At 48.9% G+C, this 13,315-nt stretch overlaps 1 protein-coding gene and 1 non-coding gene across 2 annotated transcripts in view; one reads left to right on the top strand and one right to left on the bottom strand.

Annotated features, from left to right (window-relative positions):
• Positions 1–13,315, top strand: part of LOC102930774 (class I histocompatibility antigen, F10 alpha chain) — a 1,343,638-nt gene that overhangs the window by 838,186 nt on the left and 492,137 nt on the right. The gene's annotated exons all lie outside the window — the stretch shown is intronic.
• Positions 9,639–9,711, bottom strand: TRNAK-UUU. Its single transcript has one exon. It is a non-coding gene; the product is annotated as a tRNA-Lys (tRNA).

Below are 13,315 nucleotides of genomic sequence, written 5' to 3' on the forward strand. Positions count from 1 at the left end.
ACGACAGCCTCCTTCAGTCCACAGCTTGATTTGTCCCCACAGCACTATCCATTCTGTGCACTGGATGAGGCCGGGATCCCGTGGGAAAGTGTGTGACAAGCAACTAACGCATATGCTTCCTGGCAGGTGCCATCCACAGATGCTCCTTACAACCTGCCTGAGCAGCATCTACTCAGCCTGAGCTGCGAGCGGGTGTACAAGGCACCAGCCCCGCTTTCAGTCTGTTTTATGCAAGTTTAAAAGAAGACAGGTGCCCACACGGATGGACACGTTTTAGTAGTGTCAGGCCAAGGACCGAATGTCCCTTTCACCCCCACGGGTGACCCTCCAAGTTCAGTTCTGGTGAAGAGCCAGAGGCCCTGGGACTTGGTGCCCCAGCTGATGGCAGGACCCAAAGCTCCCAGCAGAGAGGGGAGCTTTTGGTGACCCGAACCTCCATCTGGTTGAGCCTGCTGGCTCTGTAGCTGCTTCCGCACTCGGGGGTGGTTTGCCAAATTCTGCCGTGGAATCAGTCGGCCTCGGTGTCACTTGCTGCGCTGCCCCCTGCTCAGAACTGCTCTCTTCAGCCCTGGTGAGAGGGGCTGCGTCTAGTGGTTTCATTCCACCCCAACACAGGGAAATAAACTCCCCCTTTGCCCCTGGGCCTTAGGCCAACCCCTGTCGCTGGCTGCATGTGAAACAAGAGCTGATGGAGATTATTCGGAATATTTCATGTTGCCAGGTGTTGTAAAGCATGAGAAAAATCTTTGCCACCACCTGGCATATCTCTAATTACCATGGAATTTGGCTTCTACAGGAGACAGGTATAAAAGCTGTGATTGATCACGTGTGGCACAGAATGCCTGCTTTCCTCCTTTCATGTACGCAGGGAACCCCAAACAGTCCAGCATGGCTGGCCTGCCCCGTCCGAGCCAAGGGATAGCCAGGGGAATCTCACTGGCCCACTTCGGAGTAGCCCCTGTATTAGAGAGTTGGTATCACAACTGTTTTAGAAATCGAACCATGCATTGATATCCCATTCTGGTTGTCAGGGGCTCCCAGGAACACATGGGAATGAGCGATGTAAATAGAAGAGAAGTGAATGAGTGCTGGTGTAAGGAAATCTGCAGGAGCCTCCGGGACATCACTGTCCACATCCAGTGGGACTTTGGATCCATTTAGCCAAATTGCCTTTGAAAATCTCGGCCTAGATCATCAACACTTTAAGCATAGCAGTCTTGTGTTTGAGTGTCTTTAGCAGCCATAAGAGAAAATGCCATTCGATACCTGTTTACTGCAGGCAGCCCCAGGTGTGCCAGAGATGCGGCCTTTGCAGTCACTCGCATGTTCAGAGACACTCCACCTGGACCATTGCCCGAGGGCAGTGGGTGTGTGGGTCGTTTTGCAGGAGGAGTCAGTGTTCATGAGGGCAGACTAGTTTTGCCAGGGACTCTCAGGATAGAACCTTTCTGTTCTTTGAACAGGCATGAGACGTTGTTAGAACAGAGCATTGTCTGAACGTTGGAACCTATAGAAATTGTAAATATGGGCACCTGGAGCAGTAATGACTAGGGCACTTGCCATGGCACGCGCCGGTGTCCCGCTCCACAAGCCTGAATGCTTGGGGTGAGCACTGAGCACGCCAGCTCTTCCAACGGGTTAGATTTCAGAAGATCTCCAGGCTGTCCTCTGCCAGCGACATGCTCATCGCAAAGGAAAAGGACAATATTTTACAAGAAAGTCCTGGTGATTTTGTAAAGCTTTAGAGATACAAGTTCACAGATCGTGTTAATGAGCTTTGGTTCTGCTGCCAACATCCACTGAAGCCAAACCATGCCGTGAATCATTTTGCTAGCTGCTGCCGTAGGGGTTGTGAGGTTTTCCACCCAGAGGAGTTGTTCCCTGGTTGGGATGGGGAACGATGAAGTGCTGGCTGGGTCTGCCAGCTAGGTCTGCAGATGTGAATCCCCTCCGCTGTCTTGTATCTTCCACCATTTCCCCTTGACACCCAGTGCGCACTCACACTCTGCATGCCCCTTGCCAGAGGGTCCGGGGGGGCACTCAGAGTCTGAGCTGGGGCCCTGGCTATTGTCTGTATTCTACTGGAGATGTCTATTATAGACCCTGGGGCTGGCTTCTCTATGGAGACTGACAGCTCTTTGGGGCAGGGACTGTGAGCTACAGTGTTTGTACAGCCCCTGGCACAATGGCACTGCATGCTGGGTTGATCTCTAGGCACCACTGTAATAACTGCATAGACAATCCAGGAAGTTTTTGGAAAGCGTAGGGGACAATTTCCTGGTGCAAGTGCTAGACGAGCCAACTAGGGGGGGCGCTTTTCTTGACCTGCTGCTCACAAACCGGGTAGAATTAGTGGGGGAAGCAAAAGTGGATGGGAATCTGGGAGGCAGTGACCATGAGTTGGTTGAGTTCAGGATCCTGACGCAGGGAAGAAAGGTAAGCAGCAGGATACGGACCCTGGACTTCAGGAAAGCAGACTTCGACTCCCTCAGGGAACAGATGGCCAGGATCCCCTGGGGGACTAACATGAAGGGGAAAGGAGTCCAGGAGATCTGGCTGTATTTCAAGGAATCCCTGTTGAGGTTACAGGGACAAACCATCCCGATGAGTTGAAAGAATAGTAAATATGGCAGGCGACCAGCTTGGCTTAACGGTGAAATCCTAGCGGATCTTAAACATAAAAAAGAAGCTTACAAGAAGTGGAAGGTTGGACATATGACCAGGGAAGAGTATAAAAATATTGCTCGGGGATGTAGGAATGAAATCAGGAGGGCCAAATCGCACCTGGAGCTGCAGCTAGCAAGAGATGTCAAGAGTAACAAGAAGGGTTTCTTCAGGTATGTTGGCAACAAGAAGAAAGCCAAGGAAAGTGTGGCCCCTTACTGAATGAGGGAGGCAACCTAGTGACAGAGGATGTGGAAAAAGCTAATGTGCTCAATGCTTTTTTTGCCTCTGTCTTCACTAACAAGGACAGCTCCCAGACTGCTGCGCTGGACAACACAGCATGGGGAGTAGATGGCCAGCCCTCTGTGGAGAAAGAGGTGGTTAGGGACTATTTAGAAAAGCTGGACGTGCACAAGTCCACGGGGCCGGACGAGTTGCATCCGAGAGTGCTAAAGGAATTGGCGGATGTGATTGCACAGCCATTGGCCATTATCTTTGAAAACTCGTGGCAAACGGGGGAAGTCCCAGATGACTGGAAAAAGGCTAATGTAGTGCCCATCTTTAAAAAAGGGAAGAAGGAGGATCCTGGGAACTACAGGGAAGTCAGCCTCACCTCAGTCCCCGGAAAAATCATGGAGCAGGTCCTCACGGAATCAATCCTGGAGCACTTGCACGAGAGGAAAGTGATCAGGAACAGTCAGCATGGATTCACCAAGGGAAGGTCATGCCTGACTAATCTAATCGCCTTCTATGATGAGATTACTGATTCTGTGGATGAAGGGAAGGCAGTGGATGTATTGTTTCTTGACTTTAGCAAAGCTTTTGACACGGTCTCCCACAGTATTCTTGTCAGCAAGTTAAAGAAGTATGGTCTGGATGAATGCACTATAAGGTGGATAGAAAGTTGGCTAGATTGTCGGGCTCAATGGGTAGTGATCAATGGCTCCATGTCTAGTTGGCAGCCGGTGTCAAGTGGAGTGCCCCAGGGGTCGGTCCTGGGGCCGGTTTTGTTCAATATCTTCATAAATGATCTGGAGGATGGTGTGGATTGCACTCTCAGCAAATTTGCGGATGATACTAAACTGGGAGGAGTGGTAGATACACTGGAGGGCAGGGATAGGATACAGAGGGACCTAGACAAATTGGAGGATTGGGCCAAAAGAAACCTGATGAGGTTCAATAAGGACAAGTGCAGAGTCCTGCACTTAGGACAGAAGAACCCAATGCACAGCTACAGACTAGGGACCGAATGGCTCGGCAGCAGTTCTGCGGAAAAGGACCTAGGGGTTACAGTGGACGAGAAGCTGGATATGAGTCAGCAGTGTGCCCTTGTTGCCAAGAAGGCCAATGGCATTTTGGGATGTATAAGTAGGGGCATAGAGAGCAGATTGAGGGACGTGATCGTTCCCCTCTATTCGACATTGGTGAGGCCTCATCTGGAGTACTGTGTCCAGTTTTGGGCCCCACACTACAAGAAGGATGTGGAAAAATTGGAGAGAGTCCAGAGAAGGGCAACAAAAATGATTAGGGGTCTGGAACACATGACTTATGAGGAGAGGCTGAGGGAACTGGGATTGTTTAGTCTGCAGAAGAGAAGAATGAGGGGGGATTTGATAGCTACTTTCAACTACCTGAGAGGTGGTTCCAGAGAGGATGGTTCTAGTCTATTCTCAGTGGTAGCAGATGACAGAACGAGGAGTAATGGTCTCAAGTTGCAGTGGGGGAGGTTTAGGTTGGATATTAGGAAATACTTTTTCACTAGGAGGGTGGTGAAACACTGGAATGTGTTACCTAGGGAGGTGATAGAATCTCCTTCCTTGGAAGTTTTTAAGGTCAGGCTTGACAAAGCCTTGGCTGGGATGATTTGATTGGTGATTGGTCCTGCTTTGAGCAGAGGGTTGGACTAGATGACCTCCTGAGGTCCCTTCCAACCCTGATATTCTATGATTCTATGATTCTATGACATCACACAGGCCTTTTGCAGGAGCTCAACCGATTGGTCAAAGGTGGTGGGGAGGTGGTGACCTCACAGACAGACACTGACATCAGCCAGGCAGGACGGGGAGGGGCCAGGGAAACCTCGGCGACCCCTGTGGCTTCACTTCAGCGGGTCTCCTTCTCGAGGTCTCTCCGTGAGGACTGAGAGGGGATCAGCGGTCACGTACGTGAGCACCAGGGGGAACCTCTGTAGAGTTTTCTCCTTTCCTTTCATTGATTTATTGATAGAAAACAGACGTCCCTGTTGAGACGGTAAGAACCTCCTCAGGTCTGAAACCTCTTCAGTCGGATCTATCTGGTGACAGTTGAATTCTAGGCGTGGAAAACAGAAGCTTAAGGGGGCAGAATTTTATTCCGCACCTAAATTCTGTCCCTTAGAATCACTGGGGACATGAGGGTTAGTCCTTTTTATTTCACCTTTTCCTCCATTCCTCCCTCCTTTCTCTTCTTCTCTTGCATCTTTTGTCCTTTCTCCTCTTCCCCTCCCAACACCAGGAGGTGTGTGTGTGTTTGTGAATCCACTGATCTTCCTTCATGTGGGAACAGATGATACCGACAGATTCTCGTTGGAAAGTATCAAGGATGACTATGCCAGGCTGGGGAAGAAGCTTTAGGAAATTGAGGCTCAGGTGATCTTCAGTGGGTTTCTGCCTGATCCTAGAGGTGGGCAACAAAGGTGTGACAAGATTATGACTATCAACAGATGGCTCAGGCAGTGGTGCAGTAAGGAGGGCTTTGGGAAGTGTGGCTACTGGGAGACATTCATGGACAGAGGACTGTTCTCTCCGGATGGACTTCATCTGAGTAGGGAAGGAAATAGACTTCTCGGATGGAGGATGGCACAGCTGATTAAGAGAGCTTTAAACGAGGAATTTGAGGGAGATGGTTGGAAGATGTACAGGTAATGTCCGCACCGGATTTTAATATTGAGAGGGAAGAAAACAAAGTAATGAAGGATACAGCTGTGAGTAGGAGAATGGACATAAGGAGGAAGGGCAGTGTGGATACCAGTCTAATAGGTCATACTGGCGGTAGAATGTCAATGCCTAATCGGATAAAGAATGTGATTGAGGGCAAACAGCAAAAATTAGGATGTTTGTACACTAATGCGAGGAGCCTAGGTAACAAAATGGAGGAACTAGAGCTACTGGGGCAGGAAGTGAAACCAGATATTGTAGGGATAACAGAAACATGGTGGAATAGTGGTCATGACTGGAGTTCAGGTATTGAAGGATATGTGCTGTTTAGGAAAGACCGAAATAAAGGCAAAGGTGGTGGAGTAGCATTGTATATCATTGATGAGGTAGATTGTAAAGAAATAAGAAGCGATGGAATGGATAAGACAGAGTCTGGGCAAAAATCACTTTGGGGAAGAAAACTACTAAAGCCTCCCCTGGGATAGTGCTTGGGGTGTGCTATAGACTGCCGGGATCTAATTTGGATATCTATAGAGACCTCTTTAATGTTTCTAATGAAGTAAATACTAATGGCAACTGTGTGATAATGGGAAATCTTAACTTCCCAGATCTAGACTGGAGGATAAGTGCTAATAATAATAATAGGGCTCAGATTTTCCTAGATGCTGTTAGATGGATTCCTTCATCAAGTAGTTGCTGAACCGACAAGAGGGGGTGCCATTCTAGATTTGGTTTTGGTGAATAGTGAGGACCTCCTGGAAGAAATGCTTGTAGGGGACAAGCTTGGTTCGAGGGATCATGAGCTAATTCAGTTCAAACTGAACAGAAGGATCAACAAAAAATAAATCTGCAACTAGGGTTTTTGATTTCAAAAGGGCTGACTTTCAAAAATTAAGGAAATTGGTTCGGCAAGTGGATTGGATTGAAGAATTTATGGATCTAAAGGCAGAGGAGGCCTGGGATTACTTTAAATCAAAGCTGCAGAAGCTATCAGAAGCCTGCATCCCAAGAAAGGGGGGAAAATTCATAGGCAGGAGTTGTAGACCAAGCTGGATGAGCAAGAATCTCTGAGAGGTGATGAAGAAAAAGCAGAAAGCATACAGGGAGTGGAAGATAGGAGGGATCAGCAAGGAAAGCTACCTTATTGAGGTCAGAACACGTAAGGATAAAGTGAGAAAGGCTAAAAGTCAAGGAGAGTTGGACCTTGCAAAGGGAATTAAAACCAATAGTAAAAGGTTCTATAGCCATATAAATAAGAAGAAAACAAAGAAAGAAGAAGTGGGACCACTAAACACTGAGGATGGAGTGCAGGTCAAGGATAATCTAGGCATGGCCCAATATCTAAACAAATACTTTGCCTCAGTCTTTAATGAGGCTAATGAGGAGCTTAGGCATAACGATAGCACGAGAAATGGGAATGAGGCTATGGAGATAGATATTACCGTATCCGAGGTAGGAGCCAAAAACTCGAACAGCTTAATGGGGCTAAATTGGGGGCCCAGATAATCTTCCTCCAAGAATATTAAAGGAATTGGCACAAGAAATTGCAAGCCCATTAGCAAGAATTTGTAATGCATCAGTAAACTCAGGGGTTGTACCATATGACTAGAGAATTGCTAACACAGTTCCTATTTTTAAGAAAGGAAAAAAAGTGATCCGGGTAACTACAGGCCCGTTAGTTTGATATCTGCAGTATGCAAGGTCTTGGAAAAAATTTTGAAGGAGAAAGTAGTTAAGGACATTGAGGTCAATTGTAAATGGGACAAAATACAACATGGTTTTACAAAAGGTAGATCGTGCCAAACCAACCCGATCTCCCTCTTTGAGACAGAAACAGATTTTTTAGACAAAGGAAACGCAGTGGATCTAATTTACCTAGATTTCAGTAAGGCATTTGATACAGTGCCACATGGGGAATTGTTAGTTAAATTGGAAAAGATGGGGATCAATATGAAAATTGGAAGGTGGATAAGGAAGTGGTTAAAGGGGAGACTACAGTGGGTCATACTGAAAGGCAAACTGTCAGGCTGGAGGGAGGTTACCAGTGGAGTTCCTCAGGGATCGGTTTTGGGACCAATTTTATTTAATCTTTTTATTACTGACCTTGGCACAAAAAGTGGGAGTGTACTAATAAAGTTTGTGAACTACACAAAGCTGGGACGTATTGCCAATTCAGAGAAGGACCAGGATATCATACAGGAAGATCTGGATGACCTTGTAACCTGGAGTAATAGCAATAGAATGAAATTTAATAGTGAGACAAGTAAGGTCATGCATTTAGGGATTAATAAGAAGAATTTTAGTTATAAGCTGGGGACACATCAATTGGAAGTAAGAGAGGAGGAGAAGGACCTTGGAGTATTGGTTGACCGAAGGATAGCTATGAGCCGCCAATGTGATATGGCCATGAAAAAAGCTAATGCTGTCTTGGGATGCATCAGGCAAGGTATTTCCAGTAGAGATAAGGGGAAGGTTTGGTAAAAATCCTCACCAATTTGCATAGGTGACCACAGACCCAAACCCTTGGATCTTAGAACAATGAAAAAGCATTCAGTTTTCTTACAAGAAGACTTTTAATAGAAGTAAAGGAATCACCTCTGTAAAATCAGGATGGTAGATACCTTACAGGGCAATTAGATTCAAAACATAGAGAATCCCTCTAGGCAAAACCTTAAGTTACAAAAAAGACACACAGACAGGAATAGTCATTCTATTCAGCACAGTTCTTTTCTCAGCCATTTAAAGAAATCATAAACTAACACATACCTAGCTAGATTACTTACTAAAAGTTCTAAGACTCCATTCCTGTTCTGTCCCCAGCAAAAGCAGTATACAGACAGACACAGACCCTTTGTTTCTCTCCCTCCTCCCAGCTTTTGAAAGTATCTTGTCTCCTCATTGGTCATTTTGGTCAGGTGCCAGCGAGGTTACCTTTAGCTTCTTAACCCTTTACAGGTGAGAGGATTTTTCCTCTGGCCAGAAGGGATTTTAAAGGGGTTTACCCTTCCCTTTGTATTTATGACAAGGTTGATGGCTGCAGTCCCTCAATCACCGCCGAACACGCTGTGGTCGCTGAAAGAGAGGCTGCTGCTGCTGTATCGGATTTTCTCTTCGCTGGCGAGGGGCCCTCTGGTCTCACGTCAGACCGAAGGACACTGTGGGACTCACCAACAGGTCCGGTGCCCACCGCTGGGTCAGTTCTCCCCCCATAGGGGTGTTTCCTTGCCTGGGTGAATGAGCCCCCAGACTGCTGCTGCCCATCCCCTGGGGTCCCACCACTACCCCGACCCAAAGACAGCTCAGTCCCCACAAGTGCTCCCAAGGCGGGGTGAGAGACTCCTGGTGCTCCACTCCCCAGCTCCACCAATTCCGCACTCTCCTTCCCCTGGTCTCCTGACAATTCAGGCCCCAACCCTGGCCTGGACCCAAGCCTCCCAGGGACTGGCACACACAAAAACCTTCTTCCTGGGGGAGTCACAGGCCTACCTCAGGCATTGCAGACACATGCTCTTCCTCCCACTCCACTCCTCTCGCAGACTTTTCACGCTCCTCCAAGTCCCAGTCAGCAGCCCCGCCACCTGCACCCCTCTCCAACTGGGGGGGCTGAGCCCCACCCACCTCCCCACTCCCACGAAGGGAAGCCGAGCGCTGGGTGAGCACCTAACGCTGACGGGGCAATTCTTTCAGACTCTCCACGGAGCCCACATCACTCTGCTGTAGGAGGGAGCCCTCAATACGAAGCAAAAGCTCCAAACATTCCCCACACCCTGTTTCAGACAGGCCAGCCAGATGAGCACAGCCACGTGAAGGCAGAAAAAGAGGAAAGGAGACAGAGCTTCCACCTCCACCATGTGAGATGCAGCCATCTGGGAGAAACCTGCTATATGCCCAGAGGCCTTTATTCCTCCAGCCTGCGAGGACAGAGGGGATGTCAGGAAGTTTCCCCTTCAATCTCACACACAAAAAGCCCTTCTTAGGAAAGGCAAAATTCTGAAGAGAAAAAGACACCCAGAAGGATGCCAAAGTGATAGACTTTTATGATCTTGGGGAATAGCTCATTGCCTGACCAGGGACTTGAACCCTGGACCCTCAGATTAAAAGTCTGATGCTCTACCAACTGAGCTAGCCAGGCTCACAAAGAAAAGGAACAAGTTCATGCAGAGGAGAAACTAGTCAAGAAAAAGAGAGCAGGAAACAATAGAGGAAACCTGCTGCTCTCTCGCTATCTCTTCCCAGCCCTAGCCCTGGTCTCCTCCTCCCTCCAGCACCCTGAGGCATTTTGCCAGCACAATGCCCAAGTCAACTCCACCCTCCCCAAACTCTAGAAGGCCCAGCTCATCAACCTGGCCACTCTTACAGCCTCCTCTCCAGCCCTGACCAATAGGGAGGAGGATTGAGCCTCCCTCCCTCAGGCCCACCCTTCAGCTTTCCTGGGTAAAGACCAACACCGCCAAAGTGACTTTGGGCCAGCAGGTCAACCAAGAGGGCTCCCTCCTAGGCCTGGCTGCAGCCCAGCTGCAGGACTCAGAGTAAATCCAGCTCACATCCCTCCCTATAGGGCTCCAGGCAAGGCCAGCCTTCTGGATCCAACGTCTCCTCTGGCGTTCAAGTCACAACTGCAAGCAGGCAAAAGACTGGCTCCCACATCATTTGAAAGAGCAAGACAAAGCCTTGAAACTCCACCTATGCTTAGGTGTGAAGCAACAAGTCCAAAAGCCCCACTGAGATCTGAGCTCAGCTTGCAGTATTCAGCACTCTGACAGCTGACCTTTACGCCATGGGACCCGATGATGTCACAGTCTCTAGACACCTGTGGCCCTCAGCTGGCAGGCTTGAACTCTGCACTTACAGCTCTCCAGCTGCTCCCCCTCTCTCTGCTGCTCTCACCCCCCCTTGGTTTATCATAGTACCTGGCCCCACTTTCTGCCAACCAGAGACTCTGCTTTCTGGGCCCGCTCCTGTGGAGATGGGCTTCTATCCTGCTTCCTAGGACTAAGCAGCAGAAAGAGGCCTTTCCAGGAAATGGTCGTGGCTTCTGGGAATCCCTGTGTGGCTCTGGACACCACCAGGAATCATTTGACTCCTGGCACACAAGGCAACTTAAAAGCTGAGTGCCCAGCCAGGGGCTTGAACCTTGGACCCTCAAAGTAAGAGCCTGATGCTCTACTGACTGAGCTAACTGGGCTTCCTAATAGAATCTCCCCCTTTGACCACAAGAGTGAGCAGGCAGGCAAAAGAGAGGCAAAAAAGTGCCAGAAACCCCTCCTCTTTTTCTCCACAGCCACTGCCTTTCAGCAGGATTCCTCCTCCTCCTCCCTCCTGTGCCTCAGTGTGACTAAATCTCCGCAAATAGACAGCCAGCCCATCCGTTGCATCCCAATCCCCCAGGCCTAAGCCTCCCTGCCCAAGTCCTGCACCTGGCTGCATAGAATTAAATCTCACATCTCGCTGGGAACTCGACTTCTTGTGCCCAGAGAGTTTCTGCCCCCCTCAGTAGATGACCCGAGAAACACAGTGTCTGCCTTTTCTGAAGAAGTGCTTAGACTACCTCATCATGTGGTCGGATGGATAAGGCATCTCCCTGTGGATCAGATGATTCAGGATTGGAGTTCCTCCATGGTTGTGCTTGCTTTGGTTAAAAGTCCTGTTTTCTTCAGGGCTGGATCCTCTTCTTGGCTGCTCAGGCCAATGCTCTGGCTTCAGCTATACCCCTGGGAAGGAGTTGGGTTTGGGCATCACAAAGGCTAGGGCGTGAGCCCCAGGTGCGTCCAGTCTAGCCTTTGCCATTCCTGACTTGCCAAAGTAAATGGGCAGCTGCCCAGGCTAGAGTGTAGAGCAGTTTCCCTCCTCCAAATGTGCACCTGTCCCTGTGCTTGAGGGGGCTAAATAGCACCTTGGGAGCTGGGTGTTTCTCTGCTTCTCCCCAGCTGGGGAAAGCCTCTTGGGGTAAAATCTCCTGCCCCGCTGCAAAAGTGAGCACCTGGGAGTGGGAATGGTCAGAGGCCCCACCGGCGGGGCTGTTTTCCTACCATCTTCTGATGCTGGCCACAGAGCAACAGCAGCTGCCCCACATGCTGGTCTGTGGGTGGCCTTCAGTGGGTGTTTGGCATGCCAGGGAACAGGTTGGCCAGGTGTCATTGTGACTGTCTGCTGGCCACGGCCAGGCACTGTCCTCCCCTCCTCTTGCCCCACCCTCGGTTGCTCTTTGGCTTTTTAGCCTTCCCTTGGAGCTGTCAGCACCAGCCACCTCTGCTCCAGGTGCCCAGAGGAGGAGAGGTGTGCTGTGCTCCAGCCTGGGACTCTTCCTCCATCCTGCCTCGCTCTGACTATGAAGCCTGGCCCTGGCACTCCTTTCTTCAAGCGCCATGTGGGAAAGAGGAAAAACATGGGCAGCAAGCACAAGGGCCAGACTTGTGGTCTGTCAAGATTCCTTCCCCACTCTGAACTCTAGGGTACAGATGTGGGGACCTACATGAAAGACCCCCTAAGCTTATTCTTACCAGCTTAGGTTAAAACTTCCCCAAGGTACAAACTTTTAACTTTTGTCCTTGAACCTCTATGCTGCCACCACCAAAGTGTCTAACAAAAATAATAGGGGAAGTGCCCACTTGGAAACGTCTCCCCCTCAAAAAATATCCCCCCAAGCACTACACCCCCTTTCCTGGGGAAGGCTTGATAAAAATCCTCATCAATTTGCATAGGAGAACACAGACCCAAACCCTTGGATCTTAAGAACATGAAAAATCAATCAGGTTCTTAAAAGAGAATTTTAATTAAAGAAAAAGTAAAAGAAAAACCTCTGTAAAATCAGGATGGTAAATACCTTACAGGGTAATCAAGTTCAGAAACATATAGAATCCCTCTAGGCAAAACCTTAAGTTACAAAAAGACACAAAAACAGGAATATACATTCCATTCAGCACAACTTATTTTATCAGCTATTTAAACAAAACAGAATCAAACGCAGATCTAGCTAGATTGCTTACTAACTCTTTACAGGAGTTCTGACCTGCATTCCTGCTCTGGTCCCGGCAAAAGCATCACACAGACAGATAGGACCCTTTGTTTCCCTCCCCTCCAGCTTTGAAAGTATCTTGTCTCCTCATTGGTCATTTTGGTCAGGTGCCAGCGAGGTTATCTTAGCTTCTTAACCCTTTTCAGGTAAAAGGACTTTGCCTCTGGCCAGGAGGGATTTTATAGCACTGTATGCAGAAAGGTGGTTACCCTTCCCTTTATATTTATGACATGGGCAACAAGTGAAACAGCGAGAATCCCAACCATCAGGTCAAACTGCAGGCATCACTAGCCAGGGTGGCAAATTCAAGGGCCCCAACCCATTGCAGTCATCCTGACCAAAGACCTGGCTCCAGTGGGCATGAGTCACCCAGCAGGACAGAAATGACTCACTCTTTCACCCTTGGAGACAGGGAAGTTGATCGCTTTGAGCTCCAGGGCTTTACCACAAACCAATACAAGGTCCCAAAGAGATTTGAACTCAGATTGCAAGATTTAGAGGCCTGAGTGCTGACCATTACACTATGGGACCAGCTTATGCTGCTTTCTCTGGACATCAGTGACCCCCACGGGGCTGGCTTGTGTAAGGGGGCTGTTGGCCCTTTACTAAAACTTTGTGGGTTTGTTTGACTGGCTAGTTCCCAGTACCAAGAGAAGCGGGAAGGGCCAATGAGAAATCAGGACCCAGAGACTGACAGTCCCCAGGGGCAATGGGGAGAGGC

The sequence above is a fragment of the Chelonia mydas genome, chromosome 4 (genome assembly GCF_015237465.2).
Source record: "Chelonia mydas isolate rCheMyd1 chromosome 4, rCheMyd1.pri.v2, whole genome shotgun sequence".
NCBI classification, from domain to species: domain Eukaryota; kingdom Metazoa; phylum Chordata; order Testudines; family Cheloniidae; genus Chelonia; species Chelonia mydas.